This window comes from Cyanistes caeruleus, chromosome 4, assembly GCF_971803275.1.
Source record: "Cyanistes caeruleus chromosome 4, bCyaCae1.hap1.1, whole genome shotgun sequence".
Classification (NCBI taxonomy): domain Eukaryota; kingdom Metazoa; phylum Chordata; class Aves; order Passeriformes; family Paridae; genus Cyanistes; species Cyanistes caeruleus.
The window spans coordinates 79213960-79233764 of record NC_141704.1 but is presented as its reverse complement, the minus strand read 5'-3'; the positions used below and the strand labels follow the sequence as shown (position 1 = coordinate 79233764).

The 19805-nt window shown below is 38.7% G+C and overlaps 1 long non-coding RNA gene across 1 annotated transcript in view; it reads left to right on the top strand.

Moving 5' to 3' along the window:
* The window catches only part of LOC111923406 (uncharacterized), a 32391-nt gene extending 28282 nt beyond the window's left edge, over window positions 1-4109 (top strand). Inside the window, exon 3 of the long non-coding RNA XR_015285806.1 lies at window positions 3817-4109. This is a non-coding gene — a long non-coding RNA (uncharacterized LOC111923406). The remainder of the gene's footprint in view (window positions 1-3816) is intronic.
* Window positions 4110-19805: the final 15696 nt, after the last annotated feature.

Sequence of the window (19805 nt, the reverse complement as noted above, 5' to 3'; positions counted from 1 at the left end):
ACTTCTGTTTGCTCTTGTGGTGCACTTGAGCTGCACTTCCAGTGTTAAATGCAGCTCAGTGCAAACAGGTTGTGAAAAAAGCTGACCTTTAGGAAAGAGGAAATAATCCCCAGCCCCCCAAAAACATAGGAACTTCTATGGAAATTCATCATCACTTCTCTAGTAACTCACCAGGCCTTTTGGGGCTGGATAATGCTTTTGAGAACTAGACCTCAGCTCATGGGGTCACAGTTTCTCCCACATGTCACTCCTGGGCTTGAGTAAAGGAGCTGATGAGAGCAGATCTGGAAAAGGGGCAGGTTTTTCTCCCCAGGTAGTAAATCCAGTCTTTCAGGTAGGACTATTGCCATGATACTTGGTTTTTCACTTGGAGGCTGAAAGTGATGCGAGGAAAATACAGCACTAGAGCCAGCCCAGTGTCTGGTTAAATTTAATAGGGTCTTCATCATATTCTTGCTCTTCCTTATTAAAAAAAAAAGAAAAAAAATATGTGATCTTTTAGTTACACAGACAGTCTCCATTTTCCAAATGCATGTATTTCTCTGTTATGGTCCCAATGTTTCCCTGCCCCTAGGGAACTGAGTCTACTTCAGTCAAAATAGGGCAGCAATGTTTGAACTTGTTCATATGGATTGGCTCAAACTAACAGTGACATCAAAAATGCTTTCAGTTGCTCAGCAAACCATAGCCCATATAGTGCTGCATGCTGCTTAGGAATATAACCACAGAAAAAATCAGGAAGCTGGGAGATTTCTCAGAAAACATAACTGGACTCTATTTAACTTATTCTCTGAGGTACCTTTAAAAATTCAGTTATGTAATAAATGTGGTCAGGAATTATTTGTTGAAATGGTTTATGTGTGTGTTGGAAAGTGGCACTTCATCAGAATCACAGCTTTTTTTTTTATTTTTCTGAAATATTATTCCAGTTTCAATAAAACTTTCAACAAGACATATATTTTAAATCCAAGGCAGAATTTGGTGGGGCTGGTAGATGGGGATGTCCGTCCAGGAAAAGTTGGTTAGTCCAGAAAATGTGATAACAGAAATAAATTAATGCACATGGCTCGTAATTAGAATTTAACTGGACACTGAAAGACAATGGGAAGATAAATGTAATGGAACACATTTCCAGTTGAAATAGCAAAAATATTTGTCTTATAAACCACAGATTCTTATTAATTCTTGGTTAATAAGGACTTCATGAAGTTCTGTTTGTGAAAGAGCTCAGGTGTGTGTTTGCCTCTGATGGCAGAGCAGGAAAGGGAGACACTGTCAGGCCCATTCCATTCTTGTATTTTGAAAAAGTCTTCTAAATTCTTCTCTTCATCTTGTTGCCATATGGTATCAGGCTTTGAGCTGAGATGGAACAATAAAACCATTCCCTTCACAAATTTATTTGTAAACTCAAGCTTTACACAAGCAATGAATTAGTTATCTAAATGGAAGCTAAGTCATGCCATCTAAATTTTGTGCATTTTCCTACAGTTCCATTGGTAGTTACAGTGACATTTCTCAATTTAACAAAGCCCAGGATCAGGGAACAGGGAAAACATGACAGAGCTAGCATGCAAGACAGAAATTATCAACATAAAAATCCTATAATTCTTAGAATGATATTCATCAGTAAAAGATTCTTTAGTTTCTCTTTTCTGTCTGTTTATTTCTGGTCTGAAATATCTGCAAAATTTTTAAAAGTAATGCATCGTATTTTCACCAGGGGAATGTGTGAAAACCTTGAAAAGCACAATTAAAAGTGCAGTAAGGCACTTTCTGTTCCTTTCAAATAATAGACAGAACTAAGAGCATGTTATTTATCTCACAATGCTAGAACTTAATAAAAACAACTTGGTGTTCTTAGAAAAAAAGAAAAATGATATTTGGAAAAGTTATTTTATGGTGGATCACAGCAAACATAATTGTCATCACTAAATCAAAGATGGCTCTAAAATTAAATTTCAGGTCCATCAATTTTAGGCTTCTAAGAGAACATCTAATCATTTAAATTTTAAGAGAGTAATAGAAAGTGGCAGATTGTTTGTTCTATATTCTCAAAAAGCAGTGACTTCCCAAGAAGTGAGGGACTTGAGAATTAGATAGCTTATTCTGATAGTGATGTATTGAATGGAGTACTTATTTTCAAACTGATGCCAGAAAACCTGAAGATTTACAATTAATTATTCTAGAATGGTTACAGGTGCATCCTATCTGCAAAATGGTTTGTCACATCTTATATAACACAACACAGTTTTAGCACCTAAGCTGCTAACAGACTGTGGCACCTGAGAAGGTGTGCCAATAACCATCTATAGAAATGGGTATTGGATAAGGAGAATTGGCATCTTTAACATAATTAAGCAGCCAGTAATGAACTCTCATTTTTCCTGTCACCTTTGAAGACATGGCGATTCTGACAGGATACAAAGGAGCCTACTCCTTCTGACATGATTTCTGGGAGGTCAGCTCCAGTGGGATGTCCTAGCTATAGCAGTTTTAGCTGACAGAAGGAAAGAATAAGAAGGAAAAATAAGATTTTAACAAGTCTTAATTTAACTTAGCTATGTCCATAAGATACCTGATGCCATGGCCATGTTATTAACTCCTCCTGCCTACACCACGCTCTCAAACAGCCCAAATCTGGCATTAAAGCCCTGACACAATTCCTGCTAAGCCTTGAAAGTTGGAATTGATGGCATTTTCCCTAAACTTTTCACCACAGTTCCAAAAATACCAAGGCTTTGAACTGGCTTTGTTGTTCCTAACTTTGCCCATCTGAAAGTTAGGCCTCAGTCTAAATTGGGTTTCTGTCCATGCTTTCAGCTTTGTCAAAAGACCAGAGAGAAGGAAAAAAAACAACCCTAAAACCTATCAAAGAGAAATTTGCACATGTTATTGTGGAGATGGATTTTAGGGTTAATTCTTCCATCTCCCACTATAACCTGTCACACAAGTGGCCTAGATTAGTTGTAGAGCTTCACTTGGAAAAATGTGCCCCTGCCAAGGATGTTCTACTTGAAATCCCAGAATGAATTCCCTGTAGTGCAGAACGAGCACAGCAGCTGTGATCTGGATGGGTAGCTGAAAAATCCAGCTCTAAAAGCCTGTGGTGAGGTTGAGTTGCTCTGATTATTGCTGTTTTCTATACATCACCATTTTTTTCTGATCACAGCCACAACAAGCTATCTTCTTGTGTCTTTTAGGAGAAAAGTAATCAATGTGTAAGGAATTACAGCTCTGAGAGGCCTGCTTCTCTACTGTTCTGAGGATCAAAATGGATATTTTAATGAAACTGAAATTTTAATTCTTTAATAAAAGCAGAATCTGACCATCATGGGTGTTGCGTCATGTGTCCTGTTACTTGACAGTGTGAATTCCTTCTGCCTGATTCCTTCTGCCTGATTGCTGTCTGTGATGGCCAAGGTTTAAACTGGCAGTTCTGAGAATGCTCAGGAGAGGTGAAGGCATGGATTCATTAATTACCTGGTTTCCTTAGGAATCTTTAACTTTCATCAGTTACTTTTTAGTTTTAATTGAATTAATGCCTATTTCAATAGCACTTGCAACAGATATTTAGATTCTGATTATTTGTACTTTTGAAGGAGATGAGAGTAGGGGAAGACAAAAACATTCCTAAAGAGAAAAGGTGATTTACACTGTTATTTAGCAGCCACATAATTGACAGTGGTAGCACAGAGCACTGAGAAGAAAAGACATTTAACCATGCATTTATGTATAGTACTACTAATCCTACTTCAGAACTTGCTTGTTGGCACTGCAGCTGTTTATTTTTAAATTTGGTTGGTTTTTTGGTTTTAGTATGTTGCAGAACCCTTCCTGTTGACACGAAGAAAAGGATGTGTTTGAGAGAAATTTCCAGCAAGAGAGAATCATCAAGGCACCACATCTGGAGCTCAGAGACCTGTGCTCAGTTTTCACCTCTGACAAGCTCTCTCGACTCGGTGTGAGCAATTTGCTTCTCCTTGGATTGCATCTGCAGATAGAAAATGAGGCCTCTCCCAGGGCAGGATGAGCAGAAGTGTTGAAAGACTACATTAATCTTTGTGGGGTGCTCAGACATGGCACACCAAGTACCTGGATAGAGAGCTGACAGACAGAACTAGGCAAATTACTGATTGCTTTCCTTCAGCTCAGGCTTTTTTGGATTGCTTTGTGACCTGTTATGCAGGAAAACACCAAGATGCATGTGTTAACTATTAAGTATGTGATTGTAAAATATAGATTTGTCTGTGACAGAACCATGCTAGAATGATAAAGAGAAGCTTCATTTTTCTGCTCTATTGCTTTTCTTCACACAGCAGGGTAAAGAGTGATTACGTGAAGATTTGAAAAATTTTGTGCAGAGGCAAATGAGAAGAAATTTCTGAATTCTGTCAATAATACCTTTCCAGGATGTGAACTCCCCCTGATAAAATTCATAGTGGGCTAGAATAAAACATGGGTTTCCTCATAAAATGCCTGATTCAGCCTTTAGCTGCCAGCTTACAAAGATTTGAATCAACCTAGGATGATCCTAGTATCATTTTCCTTTCAAGGAAATCTACTGTGCACATATTCTTGACTAGGTGCCCACAGTGTTTCTGTGGTTTTGCCATATGATAGAATAAGGATTGTTTAATTAAGGACTTTGTAGGTGTTCCTGTTCTCCAGAATTAAAAAGTTCCTGGACTCAGGGCAATACATAATCAGGCTTCTGAAAAGTCGTTGCGTTTTTGTAAAAGGTAAATGGTAACAAAACAAAAGAACCCAAAAATGCCTGGACTACCATTTCTGGAGGTGAATTCTCACAGAACCCTTGCTACAGCACAGGAAAAGTGAAATACCATTTCTGTGCTAAATATTAACAGCAGTAGCACAGTTACTGCTACTCTGAGATGGTGACAATGTGAATCCAGAGGTAAGTGATATACGTGTTCCAGCCGTTTGGGCTTTTGACCTTTTCAATATTTGTTTGCCATTTCATTCTCTCACCTATAACCCAGAGATTTATGGCAGAGCAAACTTATTAATCCTAACAACCATATTTTCATTTGGAAGCTGGACAGACTGTCAATAAACATCAAAAGAACCCCTTGGCTTTCAGGGAACACCTGTGAAAAGAGAAGGCTCATGCGTCACACGGCATTTCTGGAGTGAAACACGTTTATTGTGCTGCAGTTATCACTGGGAAACCTGGCAGGGCTCCTCACACTCTGGGCAGATGAAGACAAACCTTTTCAAGGGTTTGGTTTTTTTTTGTTTTTCTTTTTTTTTTGTGTGTGTGTGTTCTTGGCTTTTCAGTAAGGTCTTCATCTTTTTTATTAATCAAAAGCAAGTTTAAGAGCTGAGTCTACAGCTTCTCCAAAGACAAAGAGTCTTTACAGAGTTGACTGGAGCTAATTTTGGTGAATAAGCTCCACACTATGGAACCAGGCCAAAGCCCATTAAAGTCAGCTGTGGTCTTTCCACTGGCTTCTGTGTGTTTTGCCTCACATCCTTGGGGCAAAATGCTGCCACTGTGAGTCACATGAATATGTTTTGCCCCACAATTAATTAAAATTAATTGGATTCATGAAACTACTCATGAGATCAAAATGGTAGTCAATATGAGAGTGGTGGATTAGCAGTGAATGTTGTCATCGACACTACATAGTCCATGTTTTCCATTTATTCCTTGACTTCTGTGTTATTTATGTTCAAGAAGAAACAGTTTTATTTTGTGATTATCCTGCTAGATTGCATTTGCAGTGTCCATTTTTATAATGTTGATGCACCAATTGCTAGCTAAAAGCCATATATTTTTAAATTTTCATCAGTTTTAGTGAAGAGGAAAATTGGATGATAATGCAAAAAAGTATAAAATTTAAGGCACTAGAATTACAAATATAGTATTGAAGTGGCCTGAGCTTCAAAAACAGTAGATACCAATATAAATTTTTGTATCTGAATGCATTAAAAAATGGTATTTTTTCCTTTTTTTCATGAAGATTAGGTATCTTGCCAAAGACCTTCAGATTTGACAAGCTGTGCTCCACGTGTGTGTAGGATTTCTAGGTGCCACTCTGTCGTGGTTTTAAATATCACTCACTCTTCCAGGAATGAAAGTTAATTCTCTTTGGTGCTAACAATACTCATCCACCTCTAAAATGATTCCAATTTTTATTTTTTTTTCGCCCTAATTGTGCTGTTTATAATCAAACAGCTTAATGCAACATCAGCTATGAAGTTCACTGGGGATTGCCACCCACACTCCAAATGTTATCCCAAGTGAAGTGCATGTTTTTATGGAGTGCTTCAGCATGGCTTCCTGGAAAGGGGGCATTATCCTGCTGTTCCAGGGCTCCAAGTCATCCAGCTGGCTCTCATGGCCTTCCTACCCTTTTCCTTTGGGGTGGAGGTTGTAACTTTTCTCTAAAAAGCCCTTTTCCTGTTTCTCTGTTTCTGCTACATCTCTTCTGTATTTTTCTTTTTATTCTTTGATTTCTCAGCCTCCTTTGGACTGAATTCTTTTGGGATCCTCCCTCGTGGGGAGCCCTGCTTATCTCAGTTCTTGTGATTCGAAGAAAACTCCCGAGCTCATTAAAATCTTGTTTCTCGTGTTTATTAACAGGTGATCACCAAAATTAACAGGTCTCTCCAGGCTGGCTACACAAGGTTAATCTTTGCAATCTGGTACATTTCTTTCTTCTGATGGTACAAACAAGGCCTTGTGGCACACTTCGTGTCTGATGCACAAAATGGCCCCGAAATACGCAGTTCTTTTATCTTTATACCTATTGTTACCCAATTAACAATAGACACGTATATTATTTTTCTTAAAGACCCAATGACCCATCACCTGTGTGATGCACTGTGGCATTCTCTATCCAATCACTCACTATTACCCAAAAACCTCTAGGAGAAGAACATGAAGAAGAAAGAAGGGAAAAGGGACAACACCCTAAATCCTCCATCTTGTCTCCTGTTCTCTAAACTAACTTTTTCACCCTGTGATTTAAAAATAGTTTCTAATCTACACACTCACACTTTTAGCTTTTTCTATCTAACTTTAACATTGGTTCTCATGTATCACCATGAAAACACGCTCATGAATTTCACATTGCATGAAATTCAGTGTTTTTCTAGATCTTATAACTAAGTATCAGAAACAAGGGCCCACACTCTGTATTGCAGACTCCAACAGAGGTGACTCCAGCACACAACAGCATTCCCAAGCTCGCTCAGGTCCAGGTGCCTTCTGCAGGGCTGGTTTGTCTCCAGTGGAGGTGGCACGTGTCTCTGGGAGCGCTGGAACCACCCCACGCTCTTCCCACGTTCACATTTTCTGTCACCCACACTGCACTGACACTTCCTGGCAGCTGCCTAGACCTGCCTGCCAAAGAATGCCATCCAGTGCATGTGAGCACAGCATCCAGCATCCAGTAATAATATTTGATGATATCCATTTCTGGTTATAAACAATTTGCCACAAAAGCAAAAAAGTACCGACTGTTCTCAGAACCCTTTATTTTTTTTTCCCTTCCTGCAAATTCATGCTTCCTTAATCTTCCTAGGATTTTTTTTTATCAGTTTGTTTTTCAAGCATTTGTTTAATTTATGAGTTTATTAATTTTCCAAGAACTTTCGCTAGCAGCATGATTTGCTTGTGTTTTTCCAGCAGGAAATGAAGTCAAGACTGGTGAATGATGCCAATTGTCAAAACTTTATTAACAGCAGAGAAAAGTTTTTTGGAGAAAAGTTGAGTTTTACCACCTGTGTTCTCAGTCCTGAAGATGGTTTTTGGTGAGGACTTGGGTAAATCTCCTCCCAGCTCTCCACCTCTGTGTAACATGAGGATAATGTGTTATTCAGCCTAGAAAATTCACAGTTCAAAGTAGAAATAGAAAGTCTGATAATATGGATGTAAATTGTTCTAGATAAGCTGGATCTTGTAGCCTTGAGGCTTTCACAAATTAGCTTTTGATGTCCAGTTCATGATTCTCAACAGTTTAAAAAAAAATTAGTTAGAAGAATAACGCCAAACAGAATGTGACAGAATCCTTCCCTCACTTTTTACTCAGACAATAACTGGATTTTCAGCCAGAGCTTGCTTATATGCATGCTGAGCAAAAACTATTAGGGGTCCCTAGAGGGGTAAATAATTTTATATTGTAATCTGTGAGAGAGTCTTCTCTTACATCCACTGCATTGGATGGGTTGGATTGAGTTGTACAAGAAGAGAAGGAAAAAAGGCAGACAAACCCCAAACTTAAATACCACATTACTCAATGGAAATTTGCTCTCAAGTGTTTTCAGGGTTACCCATGTGGGAGAATGGCAGTTGTTTATTCCAGCTGGATAGTACAAAATGTCTCCTTTTACCCAGATATTGCTAGGAAAAAAATGATCTTTCTTTTTTGAAACATGTTCTACTGTGTGCTTGTTTGGTTTTTGTTGGTATTTCTTTGCTTAAAATTATCCTTTCTAGAATTAATATTAATTTCCTGGTACATGTGAAAGAACAGAGTTGTGTCCAGCCTTCTGGAGTTTGTGCCTTGAGTTACAAATCCAGGGAGAGTGTAGGGGTGGTTATCCCAATCCAGCAGGAACATGTTTTGAAGTTTTGAGGGCGGTGATGGATGGACAAGGGCGTCACACTGACAGGAGAGCTTTTTCAGAAAACTCCTCAACAGCAGTGTACTGGCTTTATTAAGACACACTAAAGGAGATATTAATTGGAATCATGTGTATCCATGACAAAATAAAAGAAAAATAAATGTTTGAAGAGGAGATAGAATCAAACAGGATGATTTGGTCTAACACATATTTAATGTGATGCTGACAAGCCTGAGCAAATTCACTGGGACCTGAAGAATAATCCAAACCAGCTTTAAGCGAGGTTCTGAAATTGAAAACTATAAAGCTTATCTTATAGAATGATACACAAACTGATGGCTCTTTGAGGGTTTGGCATTAAGCCATCCAAATCCTGAATTTACAGCAGATGGTGAGGGTGTTGCAACTCCCCATCTGCTAGAGGTAATATTTAAAAAAATTGAAATAGGCTAACACTAACCTTAAAAACAATGTTAGAGTGATACTTTTTCCTCCTGACACCCCCAGTAACGGGGAAAATATGAATGCAAGTGCTGGTCTTTCCTTCCACCAGAGAGCTTTTCTTGTCTCTACTGGATTGACTCACAAAGTGCCTTTTTATAACAGGTTGTTTTGATTGCAGTTTCTGCCTACAAAACCTTCTTCTGTAAAATATGTGTGAATTTGAATTCCTAGTTTATTATACGCCTGCTGCTGTTCCTAGTGGGCCTGTAATGTTTACAGGGTGAGAAGAAGAGGGAACTTGTTTGTAGTACTATATTCTTTGTGTGATTTGACAGAGAATTAGAGAATTTGGGTGTGGAAGTTGTGCATGGCTGGCCTGAAGATAACATGCTGTTATTTTACCTACAGAGAGGAAGCAGGGAGAAAAATCCTTGGAGCTCTATATAAGCAAAGTCAGGATTTTGATGGCAGTGTGTGGAAATTCACATTTGCTCTCCACCAGAAATTTCTTTCTTCTCTAAGTTTTGGAAAAAAGCCATGCAGGAAGTAATATTTTTTTTTCCATACCAGTGGATCCCAAAACACCTTATAAAAGCATACATTTGTAGCAAAACAAATATGCCTCTGTATGGGCTGCAGCATAAACCACCTAGATAACCACTGTGGAGCAGACTTGTAGACACAAGAATGTTCTCCTCTCCCAGACATTTTTATCCTTATTAAAACAACCTACATTATCAATGTACCACAGACATAACGAGAATTGTTGAGGTTTGCCAATTAATTTTGTTGGAATAACCTAAGTTAAGGAGGTAACATCAGATTTACCAGTCTGGGCTGCACACAGGGATGTCTGGAGCAGTTCAAGCAGTGTAATAGAGAAATGAATCAAGCCCTTTTTCGACAGAGCTGGCCTTTTTAGTGACTTTCACTTTTATAAAATTGAATGACACATTTGTGAATTATGAATTATGGAATTAAGAACAGCAATTCTATGTAACTCGTACAAGGCTACCTCTACTGTTAAGTTAGAAAGAATCTCCTTGAAAAAACACATTTCAGTCTGACTAATGTTTCATAGGAAGCAGAGACCATAGAGGGTTTTTTTTTATGTGGAACAGAACCTTTTAAGCACCTCATGATGTGGAGGCAATTCCAATTACACAAACAGAATTTTCTAGATTTACTGGCAAAGTTACATTTCAAAGTTACAACAAGTGGCCATACTTTAAAGCCAAAACAGCATTCACGTAGTCCCACCCTGGTAATTTTCTAGCCTGGGTTTGGATGCAATTACTTAGAATTCCACATCCAGAAAAAAAAAGGGAATAACAACTTGCCTGTTCCTTCTTTCTAGTTGAGCAGTATTGTCTTTCTGGAAAACCTACTCTCGCAACTCAAAGCTATATTAAAGGAAAACAGCCAATATAATCATCTTTTTAATCTGAATCATATCTCCTTTTAGGAATGCACTGAAAACCAGTAAATGCTGGTTCATTTTGGTCTCCATGACGCACACAAGATAGGGCAGAGTTGACCAGCTGCAGTGAACCTACTGCTGAGCTCGGCCAATAGATTGCTCCACACTCAAAGCAGATGTTTCTCTTTTAGACTAATGGAACTCTTGCAGACCATATCCCATCCCAAGAGAAAACACCAGCACAGTTGGAAGCTGGAAGGACTCATCTCAATAACAGAAGCAAGGTGCCAGCAGCATCAGCCACAGTTTATTAATAAAAACCCATGGACAGAACAGCAGTTGCATTTTGTTTTAAAAGAAAGCCTACATAAACCAGCACGTTTTCTTCTCTACATGGCCCTCTTGATTGTAGTGTTTCTTTGTCCTATAGCAGTAGACTTCTGTGTGAGAGAAGAGGAAATTAATCTCTTGCTATTCACCTCACTGTTGCTCTGTCAGTCATAAAATGGGAGAGAGAACTGAATTTGTGGAAATACTCATTGTTAGAAATTCATATCACATGTGATAATTGATACTCTATGTCCTAGGCAAAAATAAGGAGAACTTCATTATACTTTGAGAGCACAGACTGGGCTTGATTTGAGTCTTCTACCTGGAAATACCTCTTCTAATGTCGGTCTATTCATATTTGTTTGTGCCGCTGTAAGAAGGGAGAAATGCTCATTATATTTCTCCAGAGGAGGAATGACAATGAACAGAGCTAGGCTTCCATATTAGATTTGAATAAGAATTGTTTGCAATTCCTTGAAATATTCCTCTTGGGACTTGTACATCCGTTTTTGTCTAGTCAATGGTTTTGAGAGCTACTTTTAAAATGAGAATTAATGCTGGGGTTCTATATCTTCTGCAAATGTGACCTGAAACCTGGAGAGTCAAATTTCATAGGAATAATATAAAAGACAGGAAACTGGGGAACAGTTTGTGTTGCTTCATTTCTGTTTTCCAGAAGCAGTGGCAAGGAATAGAATATCTTCTCTTGGAGAAAATGTTTTAAATTTCTGCTAGGTCTGGAACAAAAATATCTCTACCTCTGTCTCTCTGGGTTTATAGCATTGTATCATAGCATAGCTGGCTTCAAATTTTACTTGGTTTCTACAATGTACATACTTCTCCCTGGAGAGACACAATGAAGGATGTGCTAAGGCCTTGATCTATTGGCGAGAAGACAAGAGTGAGGAAAATTAAGATGTTAGTGTCAGAATACTCTTATTCAAAGCATTTAGGGAAGGCAGATCACCTGAAAAAACCTCACCACAAAATAGGAACTGCTGCTACTTCCAGCAGCCCAAGTGCTGAGCAGCTTGCTGCTCAATTTTCTTTCTATTCATGTCCAAGTTTTGGGGCAGATAACATTTTTTAGCACTCAGAAGTTCCACTACACAATGAGGATTACACTCTGGCCACCAGCACCAGCAGTAAGATTTTTTTGCCCTGGTGAAACCTCTGTTAGTGATGCTGAGGGAAAATCAGAAGTTTCCATTATGGTACAATTGAAAGGGAATGGCAAACAACACTGGATCTCACATTTCATTGGCTGCATAGAAGTGTTGGCTTTTAATAACATCTTCTTAAGATTATTTATATAGTCTATTTGCCATTATCCATATCAGTTCATGCCCTTTGTGTATTTTAGATAACATTGTTGTGTTTCCTTTGACTTATCATTTGGTGTGCTGTGAACTTGCCAATAGTGAGAGCATATAGGGGTTGCCCCTGTCTGATCCCTTCCCCAAGCTGTTTATTAAGGAACAACTCATTGTAAATTCAGCTTTTACACTGGAGGTCTCTGTAGCTTCACTTGCAGGGGCTCTTTGCCTGTGCTGCTTCTTTTTAAAATTATACTGATTGTTTAAATACTGAGAAATCTTTCTGGAGTGAAATGAAAGAAGTCAGGCAAAGCTCAGCACCTTTTTCTGACTGATTCTGAGAGACTGTGAAGTGGGCTGAATTTCCCTAGAGGCTGATCTCACTCAGTTCTGAGAGTTAGGCTTGGTTTTCTCTAGAAAATTGGCCACCCACATGAGCTTTAATCAGATCCAAACTTCTTCTGCCAGCTTTCTGGCTCTCCTGACAATTTTTGAGGAGGATCCATGGAGAGATCCATTTATTACAGTAACCAGAGCAGCCAGCTGTGTATCTGTACTGTTGAAGAGCTGGGATAAAGCGTTAGACAAAACCATCTGAAGCAAAAAAATGTGTATAAAAAAAACACCTGGAGATATCATCTAATTGCAGCTAAGCACTTGGAAAAATACAGGATTGGCTGGATTGCTAATGACCTACTGATGCTGATTGCTAATGATTAAAAATGTAAGCATAAGAAAGAAAAGATGCTTTCAGACCCTACAAAATCTAAGTAACAGCTGTATCTACAGAAAGAGGCTCCTGAGTAGATAAGATGCAAACTATTACAGCTCTCCCTGCCTAAAAGCAAATAGAAAAATAATGCATAAAAAAATGCAATAAAGCAGCTCTTCCCAGGCATCTATGAACCATCATATCAGCCTCTAAACTCTTCTGACTCTCCAGTCATTTGTGAGTCTAGCTCCTGTAAAGGATTACTACAGCCTCCCAAGAATTGTGAGAATTAAGTATTGTGGTTTTTGTTTTTGGAATATTTTTTCCTCCTTCTGGACATTGGACTACACATTATTCCTATGTCCAAATCACAACTGTGAGACTCTGGAACTTGTGCTGACAGCAAGACACACAGAACTTTTATTTTTTGTTTTCAGTTTCTAGTGTTAAAAAATACTCTGCAGTGTAGATTTTAATTTGTATTATAAGACAGCCTGCCTCTCCAGAAGAAAAACAATATTTGATGCAAAAATTCCTCCTCAGAAAGGCTTCCAGAAATGAAACAAAGGAGGAACAGATTATTCTTTCCAGAATCTGTGTTGAGAAAGGCTGTGAGCAAGCACACAGGGAGTACCCAATAAGTGATTCTCTCTTTTTAGGACCACAGAAGCCACCTAGGGTGCTCCTGTGTAATAAAAAAGCCAAGAACAGCTGACTGTCACCTGCACACAAAAAAGCAGCCACTGCCAGGCACCAGAGGCAGGATATGTCATGCAGGATGCACTTGGGTCGTGTGAGATCCCACCTGCAGGGCTGCATCCAGCTCTGGGGTCCCCAGCACAGCAAGGACATGGACCAGGGGAGGCCACCAAGGGGTTTGTGCAGCCAAGGAAAGGTGTTTAGTGCTCCCTGTAGGCTGAGAGGGATGTGAACCAACAGTGCTGATAATTCAAAAGGAAACATGGATATGTAATTCTGACCCTTTTCCCTGCCAAGTCCCCTTGGGACAAGGGTAACATTTCACCAGCCTGTTCCCACTGACACATTTCCACAGCTCACTTGCAGCTTGCATCTATGTTTTTGCACTAAATCTTGTCTTCATCCTGAAAGCTCCTCTCAGGTATTCCTCTGCCTGGACCTCTGATGCCCCTGTCACTGCTGTCCCCCCATCCTTCCTGTCCTCCATTCCTCCTCCTTCAGCTCATTGCTCATCACCTGCTTTTCCCACACCATTTTGCAGTTTCATTTTTGTTTCCACTACTTGCTCAACAGCTGGCTCCCTTTTCAAAGTCAGTATCAGAAGTTTGTCCCGTTCTTCATTGTTGAAATATTGGTTGCTGAGGTCTTTCTGTAAGGCAAATAATCCTGCTTGCCCCAAATAGAATTTAAGTGCTTCGTAGTGGAGAAAACAGTGGGGGTTTTTTTGTATTGTAAACTACCAACAGCTTTTTCAGGTCTTTGGTTTTAATAAAGGACACATAGCACAAGAGAGGAGTAAAAATGTGGAGTGGCATGTTCCAAATTTCATTTAAGTATTCTAAATGTGAATACTCTGAAAGATAAAAAGAATTAAGCTGATGTATGCTCTAGGCTTTTGTGATAATGGAAAGGAGGAAGGGAATTTGTTTGTGGGTTTCAAGACAGAGTTCACATTTATTCACTTCTTAACCACTCCCATTTCCTTCATCCTTCAGCAGATAAAGCTGCTATCTAAATCAATAGCTGTTAGGCTTAAAATATTTCCTATCATAGTTCTGTAGCAAAAATATTTTCATTTGTTTCAAACTGGAATAATTTCCACTTCTTAGTGGTAAAAGGAATACATATATACACATGTCTCTATATATGCCCATGTACACAAAGATACAAAACAGATTAAGATTAGGTGTATAATGTGAAAAATGGAACTGGAATAATTAAGCTATATCAATGAATTTTAGCATCAACAAAAAACACTAACCTCTCTAGAGAATGCTATTTGTTCACTGAACAATTGAAAAAATAAACCTTTTGCTATCTTGGCAAAGGGATGTTTGATTTCTGAGATACTTGGAAGATTTATACTTTAATGTATAAATATTATAAAAATGTACATTTTTACTGTCACAGTACTTTAATTCAGTGCTCAGCTTTCTATTTTGAGTGTGTCAGTCAGGTCTGGTTTCAGTTTAGGTTTTCAGTAACTACTGTTGCTGGTCTGTTCTTTAGCAGAATAGTCCTGTGTGTGAGTTGGATGTCACTTCCTTGTCTTTTCCCTAGAAATTCCCCAGGAAGATTATGGATGAACTGTACACTTCTGTAATTTTTCTTTCTACCGTGTCTTTGTGCCTTAATTCTGGAGGAGAATGCCCAGCTCTCAGCCAGGGTAATCCAGCCCAGTCATCTGAAGTTTCTCTTGCCAGAGTCTCTGAATGTCACAGTCCTTTCTCCAGAGGTAGTGAGCACCCACTTTGCTCCTCACTGACTCCTTCTGCAGCTTGATAGAGAAAATGCACTTTTCCAAACTGCAGCTGGTAGCATATCTGCCACTCTCTGCATGCCAGGCAAAGTCACTGACCCCTCCACCTTCACCTGCCCCCTCTTCTGCTGCTTTCAAGTGTTCCTGTGCATTCCAAAATGCCTCAGTTTATTTATTTATTTATTTGGAACTCCAAATTCCCTCAGTTCATGATGAACTCATTTAATTTTCTCCAATAACTACTATTCCCAATCTTCTCTGTCTTAATCTTTACTCTTTACTGAACAAAACTCTGATCAGTTTCTTTATTTGCATTCTAATATCCAAGTGTAGTTTTCCTCTTTAGTCTCCATTCCTTTGTCTCACTTTTCATTCCTCTCTGGTTAGAGCAGCTTTAACTCAGCAATCAAATCAGGCTCTGAGGTGCAACAGAGTGGTTGCCAAGAATCCAGAGCTTTCAGGTGAGGTGAACAAAATTTAGTCCATCAGCAGAGGTGCATTCATGTTCTCTCACCTGGAAAATATATAACAGAGTGTGTCTTTAAGAATCTGATTTGGTAAAATGAAAGAAATCTCTTTTGAGCTCCTGTTACCTGTGAATTTTCAAATGGCTATAACCTGGTCTAATCTGGTGACTTTTCAGAGCATGAATAAAAGACTAATGCAAAGAGCTGCTCCTCTTTTGTGTCAGGATTGCTGCTCTCATAAGAATGTTCTGTCTTGATGGGGAAGAAGGTAAGTAAGCTGTTCTTAAAAAGAATAATAATTCATTTTTTTTTCTGCTGTAGTTTTTTAGTAATTATTGGGCAGTTCTGGCTGGAATCTTACATCTTCCCTCCCATTTAACTAAAACAAAAAGTCAATCTGAAGCAGAAAGTGAGCCTGGAAACTTTCAACCAGAACAGTTGGTTTACTTATGTTTTAAGTAATGGGAAACAATGTTCAGTGAACTTTAATAATATAGGTAGTTCTTATTTTACTTATAACAGGAATTTTAGTGTGGAATATGTGTGTGTGTTTCATTAAATACACTAAGCTGAAGTCCTTACTGTTTTTACTACGTAATGAGTATTGTATATTTAAATGTAAGAAATGTATTAAAATTTACTGGAAATCAGGAGAATATGTGAGCTCTCAAGGTGTTTCTTTTTGATGTACCGGATAATAAAATTTGATGCACTTCATAAAACTATGTATATTTTAAAAATATATATCATAATAAAAAGTCTGGTGGAAAAAAAGAATTTTTGCTTGCTTTCTTGGGTCTGCTATGGATTTCCTGAGAATGAGCATAATAATTTAGCCTTCTGTTTCCATGTGCCTTATCTTTAAATATTTGTCTTTACATAATCCTTTTTCCTCCTCTGTTTCTTATAAATGCTTCTAAAGCCTGGATTGTTCTTTAAATGGGCCTGTAGTAACTTGCATGTTTGAGGGTTCTACTTTTTTTCTCTTGATTACTGGCAGAATTTAAAATACTGCTGTCAGCTAGTTTTTTTCTAAACCTATTCCAGCTCCATACGATGACGTACCTGGCTTGAATTGTGCTTTAAAATTATCCTAAATAAGCATAATCCCTTGTATGGGAATCAGAGAAGTGACATTATACTGATTTTGGGCTCCTTCACCAACCTGACTGGAGCAGTGTGGAGTTTGTATTTGCCACATTAGTGGCTGCTATTGTCTTTTTGCAGACAACAAACATTACAGAACATTTTGTTAATGCCCTGCAGCCTCTGTGGAATGGGAGCAGTGTTTGATAACACCATCCTGGAATGCTGAGGTGAACCCACAAGCACACGTGTGTCACTCCTCATGAGGTGCAGGCTCCTGCTCAGAGTGTGCCAGGATGAAATGGGCTGGGTGAAAGGGCTTTGTCCAAGCTTTAACATGCAAGTTGTTCTGTAGGCTTGGACACAAATCGTTCAGCCCAATGGGTTCAAAGAGACACCACAGGAATCTGAGAGCACAGGGAACTTCCTGCTGCAGTCCTGTTGTAAGGATATGTGTGTTGGTTTGACTCAAACAGAAAGTCACTCGTCCATGTGTATGTAATTAAATGTCTTTGATAACCTTTAATACAAAATTACCTCGAGTAGTCTGGAATAGATTAAATTTAGAGTAATTGACAGTACGGTGTATGACATTTTGTTTTCCATTTTGACTTTTTAAACCTGACTACTTGGACTTTTTCTTTCTGTGTGTGCACTTTCCTTATCCATGAAACTTCCTTTGAGCATCAAAGACTCCCTCTAGGAAATCAAAATTCCTGGATTATTGAAACAGAGCCTTGTTGACTGAGGTTCTTTTATCAGACAGGTGAATTTCCCACAGGCTTAGAGTCCTGTGTAAAAAAATCACCTTGCTTCCAAACTACGTGCTTTAGCAAAAACAAAAGAGTTTATCTGAAAAAAAATGTTTATCTGAGTGTTTCATCTGGGACAAAACAGGCATTAGAAGGTGCCTTCTCCTTTGTGTGCTAAATGTCTGCTACAGCTGAACATTTTCAGTATTAGCTTACCAACCCCAATGTTTGGAAGGAAAAAAGTTAATTCTTTAAGTACAGGTTTGAAAGCTCACTTGGCCAGGGGGGCTGTGGGATCAAAATATCCTGCCTGGATGTAACTTGGAGATACCTAGAAGTCTCCAGAGGTTTCACAGAGTGGCAGCTGACCCTGTACCTAGATAATTGGTCAGGAGGTGTTCCAAGCCACATAAAAAGAAAACTTGAGCAAACAGCCACAGGGGATCTCCTACAGACTTTGATTTGCCATTGAAAGCTTTTGGTCCATTGTGAGGGTAATCTTGGCACTGTCATGTGAAAACTAGACTCAGGTTGAGTTGTCCTGAGGGGTTTGGTTTCTGCAGCTTCAGGAGTAAGCAGGAGCTGCTGAAAGATGTTCACAATCACAGCGCTCTTAACTTGGCAGGCAGAGGGAAACAAATGATTGTGATTCTCAAGCAGGTGAACAAACTGAGAATTACTGAAATGTTTGCAGCTGAGTCTTGTGTCCTTAACTAAATCTAGTTATTGAAAGACTTGATGTCCTTTGGAGATGCCTGAGCTGATCTGGTATCAGAGTTGACTGGCTGTGCCAAGCTGCCAAAGATGCTTCCCCATTCAGAGTGATCTCAGGAAAGCAATGACACAAGGAGATTTCATGCTTCAGTCATGCTGTGTCATCAGAAGGAAGAAGAAGAGGTTTATTTGTGGCTAGATATATTTTGTGGTCTTTTGTTCTCCTTTTCTTTCTGTATTTTATTTAGGTATTTCCTCAGGGAAGCCATGAGCTCCTTATATATGTTGGTTTAATAGATAGGTGAAAGCTACCATATATTTTCCCCCCAATTACTGACCTGTTGAGACACCTCTTCATTTTGAGGCAGATATCCAGGAGACAAAGTAGTTCCCAGCAAAGTTGTTTCCCTGATGTGTTTTCCTGGGACCTGTTCCATGTTCTGAGGCGAGCTAGCTTTGAGTTTGCTGCAGTTGTATTAGTTTTAGATAAATTTGTTTGTAATGTATGATAGGAACAAAAGGAAAATCTAGAAGCTGAAGCCACTTGAGGTGAGTTCTCATGCAAATAATAAAGCAAAATAAAATAAAAAAATGATCCCAGCCTAGAAAACCTTGCAAGCTTAAGTGCAGGACTAAAGGTGGAAGAATGTGACAAGGATATGGCAAAAGGAGAATACCTTGTAGTATGACACCTGTTTCAGTTTATATCCAGTGCCAGACTTGAGGATGGCTTGCATGACATCCAGATGCCACAGATTGTCCAGTGAGTTTGAGAAGTGAGACATCATGGAATATCTACCAGTCAAACAAAAATAGGGGCTACAACTTTGTGTTTCTTCATGCAACTTTACAGCTTCAAAATCACTTTCAAAATAAAATGCTACTTAGTTTTTGCTGAAGTTTGAAGTCGAAATCATCCATAATTAGTGTGAATATTCTAAAATATTCCAAGGCATGAATAACAGTTCTGTGTTACACGTATATATTTCAGCAGAAATCCCTTTCAGGTGCCATAAATTTAATCTGTATCATGAGGAAAGGGACCACAAAGAGATATTATCTTACAGTTCTGTTCTATTAAGTGACTTCTATCAAGTTTCCTCTTTTTTTCCCATAGTGCTGAGATTTAATTCTACCCCTGCCCTCATCAGCCAAGTGAGACTACAAGTCTGGGTAAACATTTACAAAAAAATCACTTATTTTTATCTAGGGAAACTTTTTGTAGGGAAATTTTCCTTACGAGTGAGGGAATTTGGTTTTAGCTAAACCAGCTAGGGGCTTTGTTCTTTTAATCCTGGAAAAGAACTTGTGAATTGTTTGTGGTTTTTCATTTGTTTGTTTCCTGATTCTAAGGCAACGCTTGCATCCATATTGATCTTGGCCTTACAGCACTTGAATTTAGGGAGCCTGCACGACCCTTCATGGATCCAAATTTCTAGTCCATTTCTAATTTAACCAGAACCCCTGGATGGACCAGAGCTTAGCACAGCAAAAACCAAGAGAAATAATCAGAA